Source organism: Dama dama, chromosome 31, assembly GCF_033118175.1.
Source record: "Dama dama isolate Ldn47 chromosome 31, ASM3311817v1, whole genome shotgun sequence".
In the NCBI taxonomy this organism is placed as follows: domain Eukaryota; kingdom Metazoa; phylum Chordata; class Mammalia; order Artiodactyla; family Cervidae; genus Dama; species Dama dama.
In genome coordinates, this window is record NC_083711.1 from 37,190,515 (window position 1) to 37,210,195 (window position 19,681).

Sequence of the window (19,681 nt, forward strand, 5' to 3'; positions counted from 1 at the left end):
GGAAGGCTTTCTTATCTCTCTTTGCTATTCTTTGGAACTCTGCATTCAAATGGGTATATCTTTGCATTTCTCCTTTGCTTTTCGCTTCTCTTCTTTTCACAGCTATTTGTATGGCCTCCTCAGACAGCCATTTTGCTTTTTTTAATTTCTTTTTCTTGGGGATGGTCTTGATCCTTGTCTCCTGAAATATGAATCTCCATCAATAGTTCATCAGGCACTCTTTCTATCAGATCTAGTCTCTTAAATCTATGTCTCACTTCCACCATATAATCAAGGTCAAATGTAATATAATTCCATGCATAGGTTTTCCTGGATAAATGATCCAATGACTAAATAATTTATCTGTTTAAAAAGTTTCTTAAAAAACAGATTGCTTTTAGAACCACTTTATTTTGTCAGTTTGAAGAAATAAGATAAGCTAAAATAATTGATGATACTCTTCAGCTGTCTACTTTGGCCCACAGTGATGGAATAAGCCATTAAACTCTTCACTCTAGTCTTCAATATACTCTCCAATTTACTTTTTTGTTTTCTGTTAATACATATGTTTCTTGATTCACATTTTGGATTCCTGAACAGAATGATAAAGGGGAGACAAGACCTCCTATTTCATAGGATTGTAGGGTATTAAATGGCAAATAAACAGGGTAGATATCTTAGCTCCTATCCTTATAAAGTGCACACACACATCACTAGAATCTCACAAATATATTTTCTTTACCAGGAAAATAGATAGCAACAGCAGGAAATGAAAGAAAACATTCTTTCCAAGCAAAGTTAAATTTCTTTTGATTAATTCTAAAACTGCTCAGTCAGCCACTGGCCACTTAAAGTGACCAGGCATACATAGCAGGAATGTTCAAATCTAAAAATGAAGATAAAATTCTGCTTTTTAAAAATTATTTATTTTTGTATTGAAATATAGTTGACCCACCATACATAGGTATTATAATTGTATTGACAGTATTCTGGACTGTACATTTTACCCAGGTGACTCATATCTTTTATTAAACTATTCATCTGTCAGTGAACACTACTTAGATGGTTTCCATGTCTTGACTTTTGTAAATAATGATATAATAGGGGTGCATATATTTTAATAGGGGTTTTAATAATTAATAATTATTAATACTATTAATAGGGGTGCATAACATAAGGGTGCATATATTCTTTGACTTAATGTTTTTGTTTTCTTCAAATAGACACACAAGATTTCCTAGATCTTTAATTTTTCGAGAGAAACCTCTACTCTTTTCCATAGTGGCTGTACCAATTTACCTTCCCACCAATTGTGCACTAGGGTTTCCTTTTCTCTACATCCTTGTCAACACTTGTTATCTCTTGTCTTTTTAATCATAGCCATCCCAGTAGATGTGGAGGTATACTTCATGGTTTTGATTTGCATTTTCCTAATGATCAGTATTGTTGAGCATCTTTTGTTGTGGATATTGGCCATCTGTACCTTTTTTGTAAGAATGCTTATTCAGGTCCTCTCTCCATTTTTTAACTGGATTGTTAATTTCTTTGATTTTGGATTGTATGTTTTTTATATATTTTGGATTCTAAACCCTTATCAGACATATCATTTGCAATTATCTTCTCTCATTCACTAGGCGGCCTATTTTTTAGGTTTCTTTTGCTGTAAAATATTCTTTGTTTTTGATATAATCATTTGTTTATTTTTGCTTCTGTTGTCCTTGGCTGAGGAGACATGTTAAAAAAATATTGCTAAGATGAGTTGGAAAAAAAAAATTATCTCTATGTTTTCGTTTAGTTTAATTGTTGCAGGTTTTATATTTAAGTCTTTAGTCACTTGAGTTCATTTTTGAATGTAATATAAGAAAATGGCTTAGTTTCATTGTTTTACATGTAGTTGTCCAGTTTGCCAATACCACTTATGAAGATTCTGTCTTTTCTCCACTATATGTATACTTCCTTTGTGGTAGATCAATTGATCATATATGTAGGGGATTACTTCTGTGGTGTCTATCTTTTCCACCGACCTATACATCATCTCTTTTTGTGCCAGTATGATACTGTTTTGATTTATTATTATATTATTATTTGATTAGTATTTGATTATTATAGCTTTGTAGTATAGTTTAAAATCAAAGAACATGATACTCCTAGCTTTTAACTTTTTTCTCACAATTGCTTTGGTAATTCAGAGTCTTTTGCAGTTCCATACAAATGTAAGGATTATTTGTTTAGTTCTTTGAAAAAGGTCATGGGTATTTTGATAGAGATTGTAGTTCTTATTTTACTGTTTGACAGAACTTCACTGTGAAGCAGTTAACAATATTAATTCTTCTGATTCATGATCACAGTATATCTTTCCATTATTTGTGTTATTTTCAAATTATTTCATCAGTGTCTTATAACTTTCAGTGTACAGATTTTTCACAGCTTTGGTTAAGTTTAATCTTGGGTTTCTATTCTTGTTGTTATAATTGTTAATTGTACTGTTTTCTTAATTTTTGTTTATACTAGTTCATTATGAATTTATAGAAATGCAACATATATTGTTATATTAATTTTGTATCCATCAACTTTCCAGAATTCATTTACTGCTTCTAGTTCTTTGGTAGAGATGTTAGGATTTTCTGCACATAGCACATGCCATCTGAAAATAGTGACAGTTTTACTTTTTCCTTTACAATTTGAATAGGTTTTATTTCCCTTTATTGTCTTCTTGCTGTGATTAGAGCTTCTGATACTATGTTAAATTGTTAAATAAAAGTTGGGAATATGTACCTCTTGTTGCTGATACTGGAGGAAAAGCTTTCAGTTTCCATCATTGAATATGATGTTAGCTGAGGGTTTGTCATAAATGGCATTTTTATACTGCCATATGTTCCTCCTATATGCATCTTACTGAGGATTTTAAATCATAAATTGATGTTGAATGTTGTCAATATTTTTTGCATCTATTGATATGACCATGTGTCTTATCCTTCTTTCATTAATCAGTTCAGTTCAGTTCAGTCACTCAGTTGTGTCCGACTCTTCATGAACCCATGGACTGCAGCACACCAGGCTTCCCTGTCCATCACCAACTCTGAGTTTACTCAAACTCATGTCCATTGAGTCAGTGATGCCATCCAATATGGTATGTCATTTTGATTTCTTATGGATATTGAACCATCCTTGCATCCCTGAACTAAATCCCACTTTGTCATGATGTGTAATCCTTTTAATTTATTATTGAATTTGGTTTATTAATATTTTGTTGAAATTTTTGCATCTAAATTCATCAGGGATATTGACCTGTAACTTTCTTACATTTTAGTGTCTATTTTCTGTTTATGGTTTCAGAGTAATGCAGGACTTTTATAATGAGTTTTAAAGTGTTTCCTCCTCTTCCATTTTTTGGAACAGTTTGAGAAGAACAGGTATTAATTGTTACTTTGCTGTTTAATCAAATTTCCTTATGAGGAAGTTGTCCGGTCCTGGACTTCTGTTTCTTGAGAGCTTTTAAATTAATGATTAAATACATTAGTAGTGTTGGTCTGTTCAGGTTTCCTGTTTCTTCCTGATCTGGAATATTTGGAATATTCTGATTTGGAATATTCAGATTTTTCAGGTTGTCCAATTTTTTGGCCTTTAATTATAACTTTCTCTTATGACTGTTTCTTTGATAGTTTCATTGATCTTTTTTCACTTTCTTTTGGTTTCTATTTTATTTAATTCTGCTCTGATCTATACTATTCCCTTCTAGTAACTTTGGACTTTGTTGATTCATTTTCTATTTCACTTAAGTGTGAAGTCAGGTAGTTTATTTGAGATTTTTCTTTTTTCTTGAGGTAAGCCAGTACACTATAGGTTTTCCTCTTAGAAATGATTTTTCTGTGTCTCATACATTTTGGAAAGTTGTGTTTATATTTTCACATATCACAAAGTACTTTCTAGAAAATTTCTTCTTTGATTTCTTCATTGACTCGATGATTTTAGTAGCATGCTGTTTAGTCTCTGCATGCTTCTGTTTTTCACTTTTTCTTTCTAGAATTGATTTCTAGTTTCATGTCTTTATTGTAAACGATGCTTGATATGATTTCAGTCTGCTTAAATATACTGAGATGTGTTTTGTGGCTAGCTGTGATTTATCCTGGAGAATTTTCCATGTGCACTTGAGAAAAATATATGTATTTTGCTGTTTATGGATGTGTTATTTTTTGTAGGTCTCTACTAAGTCCATCTGGTCCACTTTGTTGTTCAAGGATACTTTTTTCTTATTGATGTTTGGTCTGGATGATTTTTTTGGGGATGTAAATATGATATTAGCATCTTGTATTGTATTACTGTCAATTTCTCTATTAATGTCTGTTAATATTTGCTTTACATACTTAGGTGCTCCTATGTTAGATGCATAAATGTTATATCCTCTTTCAGACAGACTCATTCATAATGTGTAGTGCCATTCTTTGTCTTTTGTTGTAGTCTTTGCTTTGGAAATCTACTTTGTCTGATATGAGTGTTACTACCCCAGGTTTCTTTCTTTCTTTTTTTTAACATCAACAAAAAAATATTTATTTATTTATTTGGCTGTATTGGGTTTTTGTTGCTGCCTGTGGGCTTTCTCTAGTAGCAATACATGGGCCTCTTACTGTGATAGCTTCTCTTAATGCAGAGCCTGGGCTCTAGGTGTGTGGACTTCATTAGGTTGGGTGCGTGGAATCTACAGTTGTGGTTTGTGTGCTCTGAAGCGCCGGCTCAGCAGTTGTGGCACACGGCAAACTGGTGGTAAGCGTGGGCTGATGCTTCTCCCAGGGTGCATCAGAAACTACTGCCTTGATGGGCGGTAGAGATGGGGCTGGATCTAGAGCCTGCCAGGATTCCTTTCAGGTATATTGTAGCTCACTGCCTTGGTGGAGGGTGGTGTTAGAAATCAGCTCAGTTCAGTTAAGTCACTCACTCATGTCCAACTCTTTGCTACCCTATGGGCTGCAGCACGCCAGGCTTCCCTGACCATCACCAACTCCTTGAAGTTGATCAAACTCATGTGCATAGAGTCAGTGATGCCATCCAACCATCTGATCCTCTATCATCCCCTTCTCCTCCTGCGTTTAATCTTTCCTAACATCAGGGTCTTTTCCACTGAGTCAGTTCTTTGCATCTGGTGGCCAAAGTATTGGAGCTTCAGATTTAGCATCAGTCCTTCCAATGAATATTCAGGATTCCTTGAGGATTGACTGGTTTGATCTCCTTGCAGTCCAAGGGACTCTCAAGAGTATTCTCCAACACCACAGTTCAAAATCAAAAGTCTTCAGTGCTCAGCTTTCTTTATAGTCCAACTGTCACATCCATACATGACTACTGGACAAACCATGGCTTTGACTAGATGGCAAAGAATCTTTGACTGGACCTCTGTCAGCAAAGTTATGTCTCTGCTTTTTAATATCATGTCTAGGTTGGTCATAGCTTTATTTCCAAGGAGCAAGCATCTTTTAGTTTCATGGCTGAGGTCACCATCTGCAGTGATTTTGGAGACCAAGAAAATAAAATCTGTCACTGTTTCCATTGTTTCCCCATCTATTTGACATAAAGTGATGGAACTGGTTGCCAATATCTTAGTTTTTTGAATGTTGAGTTTTAAGCCAGCTTTTTCACTCTCTTCTTTTACTTTCATCAATAGGCTCTTCAGTTCATCTTCACCTTCTGTCATAAGGGTGGTGTCATTTGCATATCTAAGGTTATTGATACTTTCCCCAGAAATCTTCTTTCCAGCTTGGCTTCATCCAGCCTGGCATTTCACACGATATACTCTGCATATACATTAAATAAACAGGGTGACAATATACAGCATTGACATACTTATTTCCCAATTTGGAACCAGTTCATTGTTCCATGTCCAATTCTAACTGTTGCTTCTTGAACTCCATACTAGTTTCTCAGGAGGCAGGTAAGGTGGTCTGATATTCCCATCTTTTTCAGAACTTTCCATAGTTTGTTGTGATGCACACAGTCAAAGGCTTTGGTGTAGTCAATAAAGCAGAAGTAGATGCTTTTCTGAAATTCTCTTGCTTTTTCTATGATTCAATGGATGTTGGCAATTTGTTCTCAGGTTCCTCTGCCTTTTCTAAATCTGGCTTGAACATCTGGAAGTTCTCAGTGCACATGCTGTTGGAGCCTGGCTTGGAGAATTTTGAGCATTACTTTGCTAGCATGTGAAATGAGTGCAGTTGTGCAGTAGTTTGAACATTCTTTGGCATTGCCTTTCTTTGCGATTGGAATGAAAACTTTTTCCAGTCCTGTGACCACTACTGAGTTTTCCACATTTGCTGGCATATTGAGTGCAGCACTTTAACAGCATCATCTTTTAGGATATTTTTACTAGGAATTTATTATTCAGTTGTTTTCATAGTCAAGGAGTAAGGATATTCTTTCTGAAATAATATGAGGCCATACAAGTAAATATTAGTAAAACTTTATATTTCATAATTATATATAGCATAAAAGTAATATGTAAAAGTATATATATAAAGTCACAGGTATATGAAAACTAAGAGCAAAATATTTATAAAAATATAATAAAATATTCTCTGAGATCTGCTCTTACTAAAGTGGATCAGTGATGAAAGTAGCCAAATCTGAGCATCAGACGACCACCCAGTGTACCTGATGCATGATCTCTGTAGTTCTGAGAAGCAGAATAATTTAAAATAAGGGGTGTGTGTGTGTGTGTGTGTGTGTGTGTGTGTGTTTGGGGGTGTGTGTGTAAAGGTGACTGGATAATTAAGGGGCTTATTGGTGGGTAAGTGAGAGTTGGTTGTGGGTGTACATGTATGAAAGGCTGATCAGTTCTGAGCAATGATGAAAAGCTTTTACTGCAGAACTTTATATAACTATGAAGGTTTCTACACTTGATCTGAGCTCAGAATAAAAAGAAAAAAAATATAATAAAATAATATTTCTTCAATATGAAAATATATTATGAATACATAAGTAATAAAATAGGCCAATAGAAAAATTGATAAAGAACACAATGAAAGATTGAATTATGTGTTCACAATATTTGTCTCCATATTCTCTTCATGTGCCCAAACCCAAATGAAATTGTTCTTAACTTGTGACCCAATTTGGCACTGGAATTTTAAGGGTATATTTTGTCACATATTAGATGCTCTCACATCTTTCCAGTTTTAGATGTTATAGTGCATCTTGACATGGGCCACTTGCTCAGCTTCTCATCTATGAGAATTCCAGATTCTAGCTATTGACCTTGCCTGCAACCTGTGTTTCAAAATTATTTTACTCTCAGAGCTGATCCCAGAACAATCAATATAAACCCATATCCTTTTATAATATAAGCGAGAAATAAATTACTTTTGTCAGAAAACACTGAGAAGTAAGACTGTTTATCACAGTAAAAGGTGACTTATAAAACTCAAACTTCTGGTTCAAAGAAAATAAATATAAATAGTTAACACAAGAAAATATTCTCAACCTCACTCACGGTTACAAAATACAAATTAAAACAGCAATAATAAGACATACATTTTTAGTTTATAATATTAGCTAAGATTTATAATCAATATTGACTATCTTTTGAGAAAATTAAGCATTCTTGAACATTATTAGTTAAAGTTAAAATTCATTCAACCTCTTTCTCCTATAAAAACTCCATAAGAGCTAGCAGTTCAACTTTGGGAAATTTATTCTACTTTTAAATTCAAACATGGGCACAAAGACATAAGTGAATTGATGCTTACGGCATTTTCCTTTAAATAGTAAAAACAAAAACACAAAACCCCTGAAAATTCTAAAAAACAAACAAAAATATAAGCAAAATAATAAAGGAAAAATGGCAAAAAAAAATTAAAAGAATATGTAATTAATTAAATATATTAATGGACTACTATGGAATAAGCACTTCCCTGGTGGTTCAGAGGTTAAAGCATCTGCCTGCAATGTGGGAGTCCTGGGTTCGATCCCTGGGTCGGGAAGATCCCCTGGAGAAGGAAATGGCAACCCACTCCAGTATTCTTGCCTGGAGATTCCCATGGATGGAGGAGGCTGGTGGGCTACAGTTCATGGGGTCACAAAGAGTCAGACACGACTGAGCAACTTCACTTTCACTTTCACTTTCATGGAATAAGAAGTAGCCATTTTACAGCATAAGTGAAAGAATATTAATTTTAAAAATCAAGTTGCTCAGCAGTATCTAAATATATATATTTTTTGTATTTTTGAAATACTCAGATTGTGGATAGAAATTATCTATACTTAAGAAAATAGTTTAAATGTTATATCCTGTGAATTGTCCTGTGAAGTTGCTAGTGCCACAGTGAAAGAACTTCTAATTATCACTATCTGCTACTCGGTATGAAATATTTACACCATATTGTATATTATTTTCATGTTTAGAAAACCTAGTTTAAGAGTAAAAAAAAAAAAAAATAAACATATGTTTTAAAAATGTTTGAGCTGAGGTGATCAATTTGGATCTCACATCAGCATGCTCACTACCCTGGACCCATGAGACTCTGCCGCCACCTGTGGCAGAAAACATAAATTGAACATAAAGGCATTAAAAGCCCAAAGAAAACACACAATGTTTAATGCTGAAAAGCCATAATTGTTCTTTGGGCAAATCTCCTGGAATCATGTGATCCCCTAATTTTCTACTGAATGCACAATAGATTTGTAGATTTATTTATTAATTCATATAGCATTAGGGAAACAGGTTAAATAACATCTCCAAGATATCCCCAAAAAAGAAAAAAAAGCAACTCAACAATTGGCCTTTCGTTAAGGCATCTCATTTCTTTTTTTTCCCCTAGCCCACAGGGCTTACCTGTATTATTGATTTAGAATCAAATAAACTCTCAGGACTTTCTGTTCTTCCCTTCTTAGGTTGTGGTTTCACATGCAAATGAATTTCATTGTTTTAACTGACAAAAAGTCAGTTAAGAAAAGACATTCAAACAGGTGTTTGCCTTATAGGCATATGATATCTCATGCCTTATCCCTTTTATCCCTTGTGGCTAGATTCCCCAGACCCTGCTGAGTCAAGTTAGCTTAGAAAAATTTCAACTCTGTGTACCATTCACTGACAGAAGCATTGAGTAATGAATAAAAGAAACCACAGGGAGTAGTTTCAGTCTTCAGTTTCTGTCATGGGGAAAAATTCATCACAAATTGTTAGATACAGGACCATCAATTTTAAAACTACGAATTAAAAGGCCGCAATCAGCTAATTGAAATCAGAAGGGAAATGTTTAAATAATGTATAAAGTGAAAATCTTGGTGGAAACTATTTTTTAAAAACTTTATGTTTTTTTTTTTTTTTTTCTTCTATAGCTTGAGACATCCCCAGAAAGTAATGACACAGAAAAATAACCAGGATAAAGCTAGTATACAAAAATAAAAGCAAAAATTTCCCAAATACCACAGAACAGCAATGGACTAGTCAAGTAGAATAGCTAAACAAAACTTGTTTATTATATTACCCATATTATGAATTTTTTGAGATGAAACATTACATCATATGTATTCATTTTGTGTTTGCTTCTAATTGATAGCAATGATATATACACATAGAACCTAGACAGATTTGTGTATCGCTCCTCTCCCAAACAGAAAATGGAACTGAATTCAAATCAAAACTCCACTAGATTTAGGGACACACTTTTAGAATATTGATCTTTGCCCTCCAGAATTTCAACTTGAATGTTCTGGGGAGATAATATAATATGACAAAGGCTCTATTAGCAGTCTGAATAAAGAGACTGAGAAAGGAAAGAAAACAATGTAATGCTTCAGTTAAAAGTCATGGAAGTCCTATTCAGTATATATTGACATGTAACAAATTACCCAAAAACTCAGTAGCTAAAAATGACAACATTTTATCATCTCATAGTTTCTGTGTATCAAAAATCTGGGTACAGCTCAGCAAGGTCTTCTAATTCAGGATCTCTCAAAAGGCTGCAGTGAAATGTTGGCCAAGGCTTGGAAGGTAGCTCATGTCTCCAATGAGGATAGAGCCACCCCTAACCTTGCTTTGATTGTTGGTAGGACTTAGTTCTTCAAGGGATGTTGTCAAATGGAGGACCTCAGTTCTTTCCAGCTGTTAGACGAAGACCTCCCTCAGTACATTACCTCAGGATCCTCTCCAATACAGCAACTTTCTCAATGAAAGTCAGCAAGAAAGTTGGCTAACAAGACAGATGTCATCTATCTCTTGTAACAATCATGAAAGTGACATTTCACCAACTTTGCTGTATTATATTGGTTAGAAGTGAGTCACTATATCCATGTCACGTTCAAGGAGATGAGATTTACAAAGTGCCTGGAAAACTAGGAGTTGAAGATCAGTTTAGTCCATTTTATAAGCTTGTCTACCACAGATTGTGGGCAGGAGGAGAAGCGGACGACAGAGAATGAGATGGTTGGATGACATCACCGACTCAACGGACATGGGTTTGGGTGGACTCCGGGAGTTGGTGATGGACAAGGAGGCCTGGCGTGCTGCGGTTCATGGGGTCGCAAAGAGTCAGACCCGACTGAGTGACTGAACTGAACTAAATTACCACAGAAGACTTCAAACTAAAAGTGATTTTCTTCTCTGAAGATATGTAGCAAGCCACAAATACATTTCTGAATGCTATTAGAAAAGTTAATGACAATGCTGATTTCATTAGTAAAAGAGTCATGATACAATAAAAGTTTGTTTCTTTGCTTTTTTCTGATGAGATGGTGAGATTTAACTTGGCTAATCTCATTTTTCTGAAGATTTCTTTAAAATATCTCTCATTTTTTTTTTTTTTTTTTAACTCTCAATAGTTGTAATGAAATGCCTTTCTTCAGTAAAACCAAATTGACAATCGCAAAATTTATGGAACTTACTGAGCACCAAAATCCTCCTCTAAAAACATACAGCCCTTTGGAATTTTGTATAAATGATAACTAGTCAAAAACGAATTTGGCTCACTGAATTGTGTGGAATTTCTTTTAAAATTGTGTGGAATTTCTTTTAAAAGAAAGAGTAAGCATGTATGGTGTTCATGAAGCTAGAATAACAATGCAGAAGTAAAACCAAAAAGAAATATTAAAAGGAGAAAATTAATCAAAAGGCATCAAAAGAAAGAAATATAAAACTAAAAGGTTATTATTTGAAGTCTAAGAAGATAAACTTTTCAAGTCAAACTCAGTTAAAAATGTTATTAATACATCAGTGTTTCAAAAAGATTAATAAATAATGAACCCCTTTATGCTAATACAGTTTTAAACTACAGACATAATAAATAATTTTCTATAATAGCAGTTTTCATATGCTTGGTCATAAGACCAAGCACATTGGTCTTATGAATTCTGCACTAAAAATTATTGAGGACTCCAAAGAGCTTTTATTTATGCAAGCAATTTCTATCAACATTTACAGTTTAAAAATAAAATAGAATTGTTAAAGCACATGTATTAATTACTTTTATAATATAAAAAACACATTGCATATTTATAAATATAAATAATGTATTTTGCAAAATAGTAGTTGTAATTTTCTAAAACAAAAAATAGTAGTGAGAATATTGTCTATGTATCTTTAAAATTTGGATTAATATCACATTAGAACTGCTAAAATATCACAGTTCTCTCTCTGAAACCTTGAAATATTCTACTGTAAACTTATGAGATAAAAAGAATGAAAAAAGATAAATAATACTTAAACAATACTTATAGCATAATTGTGAAAATATTTTTTTTACCTCACAGATCTTCTGAAAATTTCTGCAGAAGCTCCAGGGGTTCTTAGAACACATTTTGAGACAAGCTGTTCTACAGAAAAAAATATACAAACAAATTTGAGTAAAAAAAACAAAACAAAACAGAAATGACTAAATCTGTCACCTTTAAAATATTAGCAATCAAAATCTTCTAACAATTTCATTCCTATGCAAAGGGGACAGGGCAGGTAAGATGCTAGATCTAGACAACCTTTACTAATTTGCCTACAACAGATAACCCTGAATTTGTAGAAAATAAAAGATAATCACTCTATGTGGTCAGCACAACTCTAATAAAAAACACAAGCAAGGTTATTGCAAGGAAATAAAATTTCAGCTATCTCACTACTAGAATTAATGAGAGTTCACTGGGGTTTATGAATATGAGATCAGCATACAAAAATGAGTAACATATATTCTACCAATTTATCTATTTAGATATTACAATGAAAGTGAAAGTAGTAGTTACTCAGTTGTGTCCGACTCTTTGTGACCCCATGAACTGCACACTGCCAGGCTCCTTTGTCCATGGAATTATCCAGGCAAGAATATTGGAGTGGGTAGTCATGCACTTTTCCAAGGGATATTCCCAATCCAGGGATCAAATCTGTGTCTCCCACATTGTAGGCAGATTTTTTACTATCCAAGCCACAAGGGCTTCTTTGTGGCTCAGATGGTATTACAATAGGGGAAAATAACATAATTTTCAAAAGCAATATAAAACACTTGGTATCTGGATAGAGCTCTAATAATGGGTGTCCCTTTATGAAGAAAATTAAAACACAGTATTGATGGATACCAAAAACATCTAAAAAATGTACCCCATACCTTTATGAAAGGAATCAATATTTAAAAACAAAATGATTTTGCACCAAATTATTTTATTGGATTAATGTAATTCACATCAATATTTCAACTTTTTCAACTACTTAAAAAATGAAATTTGACAGACTATTTCTGATATGGTCTTGCTCACTATCAAAATCTAGGAGCTGGAGAGAAAATGCAGAGTCTCAGGCCCTATTCCAGATCTACTGGAATCATCCAGACCACAGATGCTTTACATGGACACTAAAGCTTGAGGAGCAGCAATTTTTCAGAAATCTAAAAATAACCAAACTAGCCAAAGAACAGAAATAACAAGAATTGAAGTTTCTTGCCCTACAAGATATCAAGACTTAATATTATTAGGATAACATTTAAGGCAAAGGAGCATTGATACATGAATAGATCATCCCATGCAACAAAATATATAGTAGAAATAGATCCTACTTTATATAAATATCATGATATTATTATACAAGATAGATGAAACTTTACAAGTCAATGATGGTGTCATTTAGTCATAGTCAGTAATTATCTTTAAGATAACTATCTGCATATGTGTATATGCACATATATGTCATATATATATGTCATATGTATGTATGTCATATATGTCAGTTATTGGTCAAATGTCCTACATGTGAAAAGCAAGATTTTATAAACAGTAAAAGTAATTAAAGCAAATATTTTTCTGAGTTTTGTGAAAGGAAGAATCCACTATATGCATTAGTCAGCTTGGGCTACTATAACAAAATACTGTAGACTAGGTGGTTTAAACAATAGAATATTATTTTCTCACAGTTTTAGAGTCTAGAAATTCAAGATCAACTTTTAGCAGATTTGGTTTCTGTTGAGAGCTGTCTTTCTGGATTGCAAATGGTCACTTTGTCCTCACATGGATTTTCCTCATTTTTGGGAGGACACAGGAGAGATCATTCATATTTTTATAAGGCTACCAGTCATGTCAGATTAGGGCTCCACTTGTTATGAACTGAATGTTTGTGTCCCCCAAAATTCATATGTTGAAGTTCCAACTTCCATTTTGACTGTTTTTGGGGAGAGGACCTTTAAGGAGGTAATAGATTAAGTCATAAGAGTAAGATCCTGATCTGATAGATTAGTGTCCTTATAATAAGAGACACTAGAGAGCCCGATCTCTTTCTTTGTGCACACATGGAACCAAGATAGCATATGTCAAGATGGAGGCCATGGTTACGCAATAGAAGAGGCCTCAGGATGAAACCTAACTTACCAGCACCTTGAATTTGGACTTCCAAGCCTTTATAACTCTAAGAAGTAAAGTTTTGTTGTTTAAGCCACCCAGTCTGTGGCTTGTTATGACAGCCTGAGCAGACTATTCTTTTGAGCCATTCTTTTGAGCTCATTAAACTTTACCTCCTAAAGGCCCTATCTCTAAATATATTCACATTGAGGGTGAGGGCTTCAACATATAAATTTTGTGGGGACGCACTTCATTCTCTAATACTATACAGGATACAAGAACACAAAGTAAAACTTAGGATATTTATTAATATAATTATGTCACATAAAGTGATCCATAAGACCAATAAGTGTACCTTAAAGTAAGAGTACCATCCATAGACAATAAGAAGATACTTTCAAAATTTATAACAAATAAAAAGTATTGAGAAGATATAAATAACTGCTACAAATCAATAATAAAAGACAAATAGCTGAAAAGGAAATATGTGCAAAGGATATAAAGAGGAATTAGCAAACAAGAAAACACAATGGCCAATAAACATGAAAAGACTCAACCATTTTGCATTCCTGTAGGGAAATGCAAATTTTGAAAAATGAGATTCTTTTAATGCTCAGGTGGTTAGCAAAATAAAAATGAGTCTGGCAACATCAAATATTTGTGGGATGTCAGAGAAAGAAAACTCTCATACATTTCTGTTGAAGAGTATAGTGGTAGCACCACTTAGGTTAGAAGTTTCAGTCACCCTAGGATAACTGAACACAGGCATAATCTGTGACATAGCCATTACACTTTCATTATATACCTTACTGAAATTCTCTCCCCTATTGAGAAGAAAACATGCACAGGAATGAGCCCTGAAATATTGTTTGTGGAGGTGAAAAATTTGAAATAATCCAAATGTCTCCATCAGTAGTGAAATCAATATATAAATTGTGGTTTATTTATGCAGTGGAACACCACAGAGGACTTAAAAGGAGTGAACTAGACTCTATATAACCAACATACATAACCTTTTAAGCAGAATGTTAAATGGGGAAAAAAGCAAGTAACAGAATGTTTTCCTGAGTAATATGAATTTTATGTAACTTCTGTGAAGGTAGGTGCAAGAATCACAAAATCTAGCAGAATGAGTCACTTACTTAATTCCTGCTTTCAGGGACAACCTTGAAGTTTTGTTCCTTATTTTTTTAGGAGAAAAGCTTTCTTTTCTTCTAAAAGAAAATGGGGGTTGGGGGGTGGGGGGAAGGAGGGTAGAGAGCAAGGGTAATATCTATGCTGGTCTCAGATTAGCTGTCCTTGACTGTCTTGGGCTTAACCATAGCACAGAAACATAATAGTGGTGTCCAGATATGTAGCTGCTAAACCCAGAACTAATGAAATTCAGAAAACAAAGGTCCATGGGTATGCTGATCTCTATGCTTCCAGATAAATGTCCATTATTGCACTTAGGGCATGCTCAGATAGGTGTTACCTATGAATCCCATTCCTAATGGTTTTATCTTTTCAAATGGATTTTCTCATGATTATGCTTGACCCTCATGATTTAATGAGGTATTTCCTCAATACAGAGCATTTTCAGAGAGGTATTAATCCTTCAAGTCCTAGAAAAGCCTTGTGTACTTAAAATGGAGGCTAGGGTTAATTAGTTTGTGACTGGCCAAGTAGGTGAGCAAGAGAGAGAACCCCACAAAGGTCAAGTATATAGCCCAGGTTTGTTCTCAGCAGTTGCAGAAGCTGGGGAAGTGGCTATACAACAGCTTCCTAAACCAGCTGCTCTGACTCTCTGCCAACTTCAGGAAACTAGAGCAAATTGCTAAAAATGGGAATCTCCAAGTTTCTTGGAGAGACTTAGCTACCTTTTAAAGGGTTTACCCCATTCCTCCTAACCTGTGAATGACGGTTTGAAACCAGTGACAAAGGAATATTTTCATTAAGATGTCTTTATTTCAAGATGCAGGCCTAATTCATTCTGTCTGCCCTCTGATGGATAAAAAAGATAAGAGGCTTATGGAAGCTTCCTGATGGGAGAGACTGACTGTGGGGGAAATTGGGTCTTGTTCTGATGGACAGGGCCATGCTCAGTAAATCTTTAATCCAGTTTCTGTTGATGGGTGGGGCTGTGTTCCCTGTCCTGAGGCCAAACTACGGTAGGGGTAATGAAGATAATGGCAACCTCCTTCAAAAGGATGGTGCAACCACTGTTGTATTTAGTATCCCTAACCCTGCAGCAGGTCATTGGCAACCCAGGTCTCCACAGAAGACTCCTGGACACTAACAGGCAAGTCTGACTGTCTCTTGTGCAGACACTGTTCCTTTCTCCTGGCTCCTGGTGTGCAAAAGGTTTTGTGTCCTTCAAGAGTTTATTTACCCAGTTCTGTGGAAGTTCTGTAATCAAATACCACTGGCTTCCAAAGTCAAATTCCCTGGGGGTTCTCTGTCCCTTTGCCAGATCCCCAGGTTGGGAAATATTCTATGGGCCCTAGAACTTTCTTAACAGTGTAAGAATTTCTTTGATATAATCATTCTTCAGTTTGTGGGTCCTCTGCTTGGCAGCTCTATGGTGGACCTAATAGAAACCTTTTCCAAGAGGGCTTATGCCACATGCTGTGTGACCCAGGTCAGCTTCAGTTAAAGCCCCTGCCCCCGCAGCAGGCCACTGCTGACCCACGCCTCGGCAGGAGACACTCAAACACTCCAATGCAAGTGTTGAAGAAAGTAGGGAAAACCACTAGGCCATTCAGGTATGACCTAAATGAAATCTCGTATGATTATACAGTGGAAGTGACAAATAGATTCAAGGGATTAGATTTGATAGACCTTGAAGAACTATGGAGTGAGGTTTGTGACATTGCACAGGAAATGGTTGTCTGAGGCGGCCTTACAAATAGCAGGGAAAAGAACAGAAGCAAAAGGCAAAGGAGAAAAGGAAAGATATATCTATCTAAATGCAGAGATCCAAAGAAAGTAAGGAGAGATAAGAAAGCCTTCCTCAGCGATCAATGCAAAGAAATAGAGGAAAACAATAGAATGAGAAAGACTAGAGATCTCTTCAAGAAAATTAGAGATATCAAGGGAACATTTCATGCAAAGATGGGCTCAATAAAGGACAGAAATTGTATGCATTTGACAGAAGCAGAAGGTATTAAGAAATGACAAGGATACACCGAAGAGCTATACAAAAGAGATCTTCATGACCCAGATAACCACGATGGTGTGATCACTCACCTAGAGCCAGAAATCTTGGAGTGCAAAGTAAAGTGAACCTTGGGAAGACATCACTACAAATAAAGCTAGTGGAGGTGATGGAATTTCAGATGAGCTATTCCAAATCCTAAAAGATGATGTTGTTAAAGGGCTGCACTCTATATGCCAGCAAATTTGGAAAACTCAGCACTGGCCACAGGAATGGAAAAGGTCAGTTTTCGTTCCATTGCCAAAGAAAGGCAATGCCAAAGAATGTTCAAACTACTGCACAATTGCACTCATTGCACATGCTAGCAAAGTACTGCTCAAAATTCTCCAAGCTAGTCTTCAACAGTATGTGAACCGAGAACTTCCAGATGTTCAAGTTGGATTTAGAAAAGGCAGAGGAACCAGAGATCAAATTGCCAACATCTGTTGGATCATAGAAAAAGCAGGAGAATTCCAGATAAACATCTACTACTTCTTCATTGACTACACTAAAGCCTTTGATTGTGTGGATAACAACAAACTGTGGAAACTGAAAGGTCACGCTGACCGCAGGCGGGAAAGCGCCAGCCAGAAAATGCTAAAGGAGAAGCCCCCACCGGAAAGTCCCGGATAAGACATCCACCAATCAACAGCCCGTTGCCAGGCAGAATGATGGACGCGAAGGCGCCAAGACTCCGGCCAATCAAAAACTGACACAAGTCCGAAAAGTCCAATCAGCACCCTAGAGCCCGATTCTAACCATATATGGAAATGTCCCGCCACTTCCGCATCCGCCAGGGTATATAAGTGTCGCCCCCCTTCCCGCAGGTTGCAGACTCCCGCTTCCCCCCCTGCTCGCCCCTGGGAGCTCTGCCCAGGAGCGATTGCCCAATAAAGCCTCTTAACACTCTAGCGCTCTCTTCATCTTGCTGCGGCATTCTTACAGAAACAGCTTCAAGAGATGGGAATACCAGACCACCTGACCTGCCTCCTGAGAAATTTGCATTCAAGTCAAGAAGCAAAGGTTAGGACCGGACATGGAAAAGTGGACTGGTTCCAAATTGGGAAACAAGTATGTCAAGACTGTATATTTTCACCCTGATTATTTAACTTATATGTAGAGTACATCATGTGAAATGTCAGGCTGCATGAGGCACAAGAAAGAATCAAGATTGCTGGGAGAAATATCAATAACCTCAGATATGCAGATGACACCAACCTTATGGCAGAAATCAAAGAGAAACTAAAGAGCCTCTTGATGAAACTGAAAGAGGAGAGTGAAGAAGCTGACTTAAAACTCAGCATTCGAAAGACCAAGATCATGGATCTGGTCCCATCACTTCATGGCAAATAGATGGGGAAACAATGAAAATAGTGACAGATTTTATTTTCTTCGGCTCCAAAATCACTGTGGATGGTGACTGCAGCCATGAAATTAAAAGACGCTTGCTCCTTGGAAGAAAACTATGACAAACTAGACAGTATATTTATAAGCAGAGACATTACTTTGCCAACAAAGGTCCATCTAGTCAAAGCTATGGTTTTTCCAGTACTCATGTATGGATGTGAGATTTGGACAATAAAGAAAGCTGAGCACAGAAGAATTGAAACTTTTGAACTGTTTTATTATAGAAGACTCTTGAGAGTCCCTTGGACTGCAAGGAAATCTAATCAGTCAATCCTAAAAGAAATCAGTCCTGAATATTCTTTGGAAGGACTGATGCTGCAGCTGAAATTCCAGTATTTTGACCACCTGATGGGAAGAGGTGACTCATTGGAAAAGACCCTGATGCTGGGAAAGATTGAAGACAGGAGAAGAAAGGGATGGCAGAGAATGAGATAGTTGGATGGCATCACTGACTCAATGGACATGAGTTTGAGCAAGCTCTGAGAGCTGGTGATGGTCAGGAAAGCCTGGCATGGTACAGTCTATGGGGTCACAAAGGATATGACTGAGCACTGAACTGAACTGACAGGCCTAATTCAGACCATTCTATGGCAAGTTACTGTTTTAATGCCAAAGTTTTATAATACTCACCTTTGTAACAAAGCATTCCTGGAATTTCCCAATTTAAGCCCAGCATTCTGCATGCTACCTGGTAGCATACTCATTTTTAACCTGTCACTCTGTTCCTGAATCTGTTTATCAACCTTGATTCCTCTCTCAGCACTGATAAGAACACATTATGCAGATGTCTTGAATTAGTTTTAAGTTGTAATTGACAGAACACTTGAATTTGAGAAGATAAACACTAAATAAATTGTTTTTTTACCCTTTTTAAATGTTGTTGGCATTTCTGTAAATGTCTAGAGGAGAAAAATCACAACCATTGAGTAGTTTTTTTTTTTTTTTTTTTTTTTTAAATCATGGAGGCTAGTTATTTGTTTAATTCTAAATATTAGTTTGAAAAGTTTTACACCAAAAAGTTCAAACTTTCATAATAAACCAACTTTAATTATTTTATTTTCTACTTGAATGTGAAGTGTTTGTAATTTTTTAGCAATATATTAAATATTGAAAAATTTAACAGACTTTATCTATAATTATGAATAATTTATTATTGCTTGGTTGTCATATGCATTGCTTATCCTTAATTTTACACTCCTTTATCAAAGTTTACTACAATTGCTCCAACAAATTAATTTGAAGAAATTTAAGGAAGAAATCATAGGCTAATTATATTTTCTAGTTACCAAGGACTATTTTGAAGAAAGAAACACTGTTTTGCTGTGATGCCAT

The 19,681-nt window shown here is 35.4% G+C and overlaps 2 non-coding genes across 2 annotated transcripts; both read left to right on the forward strand.

The window, feature by feature from the left end:
- Positions 1–6,563: 6,563 nt before the first annotated feature.
- Positions 6,564–6,643, forward strand: LOC133050271 (small nucleolar RNA U2-19). Its single transcript, XR_009691584.1, has one exon. It is a non-coding gene; the product is annotated as a small nucleolar RNA U2-19 (small nucleolar RNA).
- A 159-nt stretch (positions 6,644–6,802) lies between these two features.
- On the forward strand, positions 6,803–6,874 carry LOC133050270 (small nucleolar RNA U2-30). Its single transcript, XR_009691583.1, has one exon. It is a non-coding gene; the product is annotated as a small nucleolar RNA U2-30 (small nucleolar RNA).
- The last annotated feature ends 12,807 nt before the right edge of the window (positions 6,875–19,681 follow it).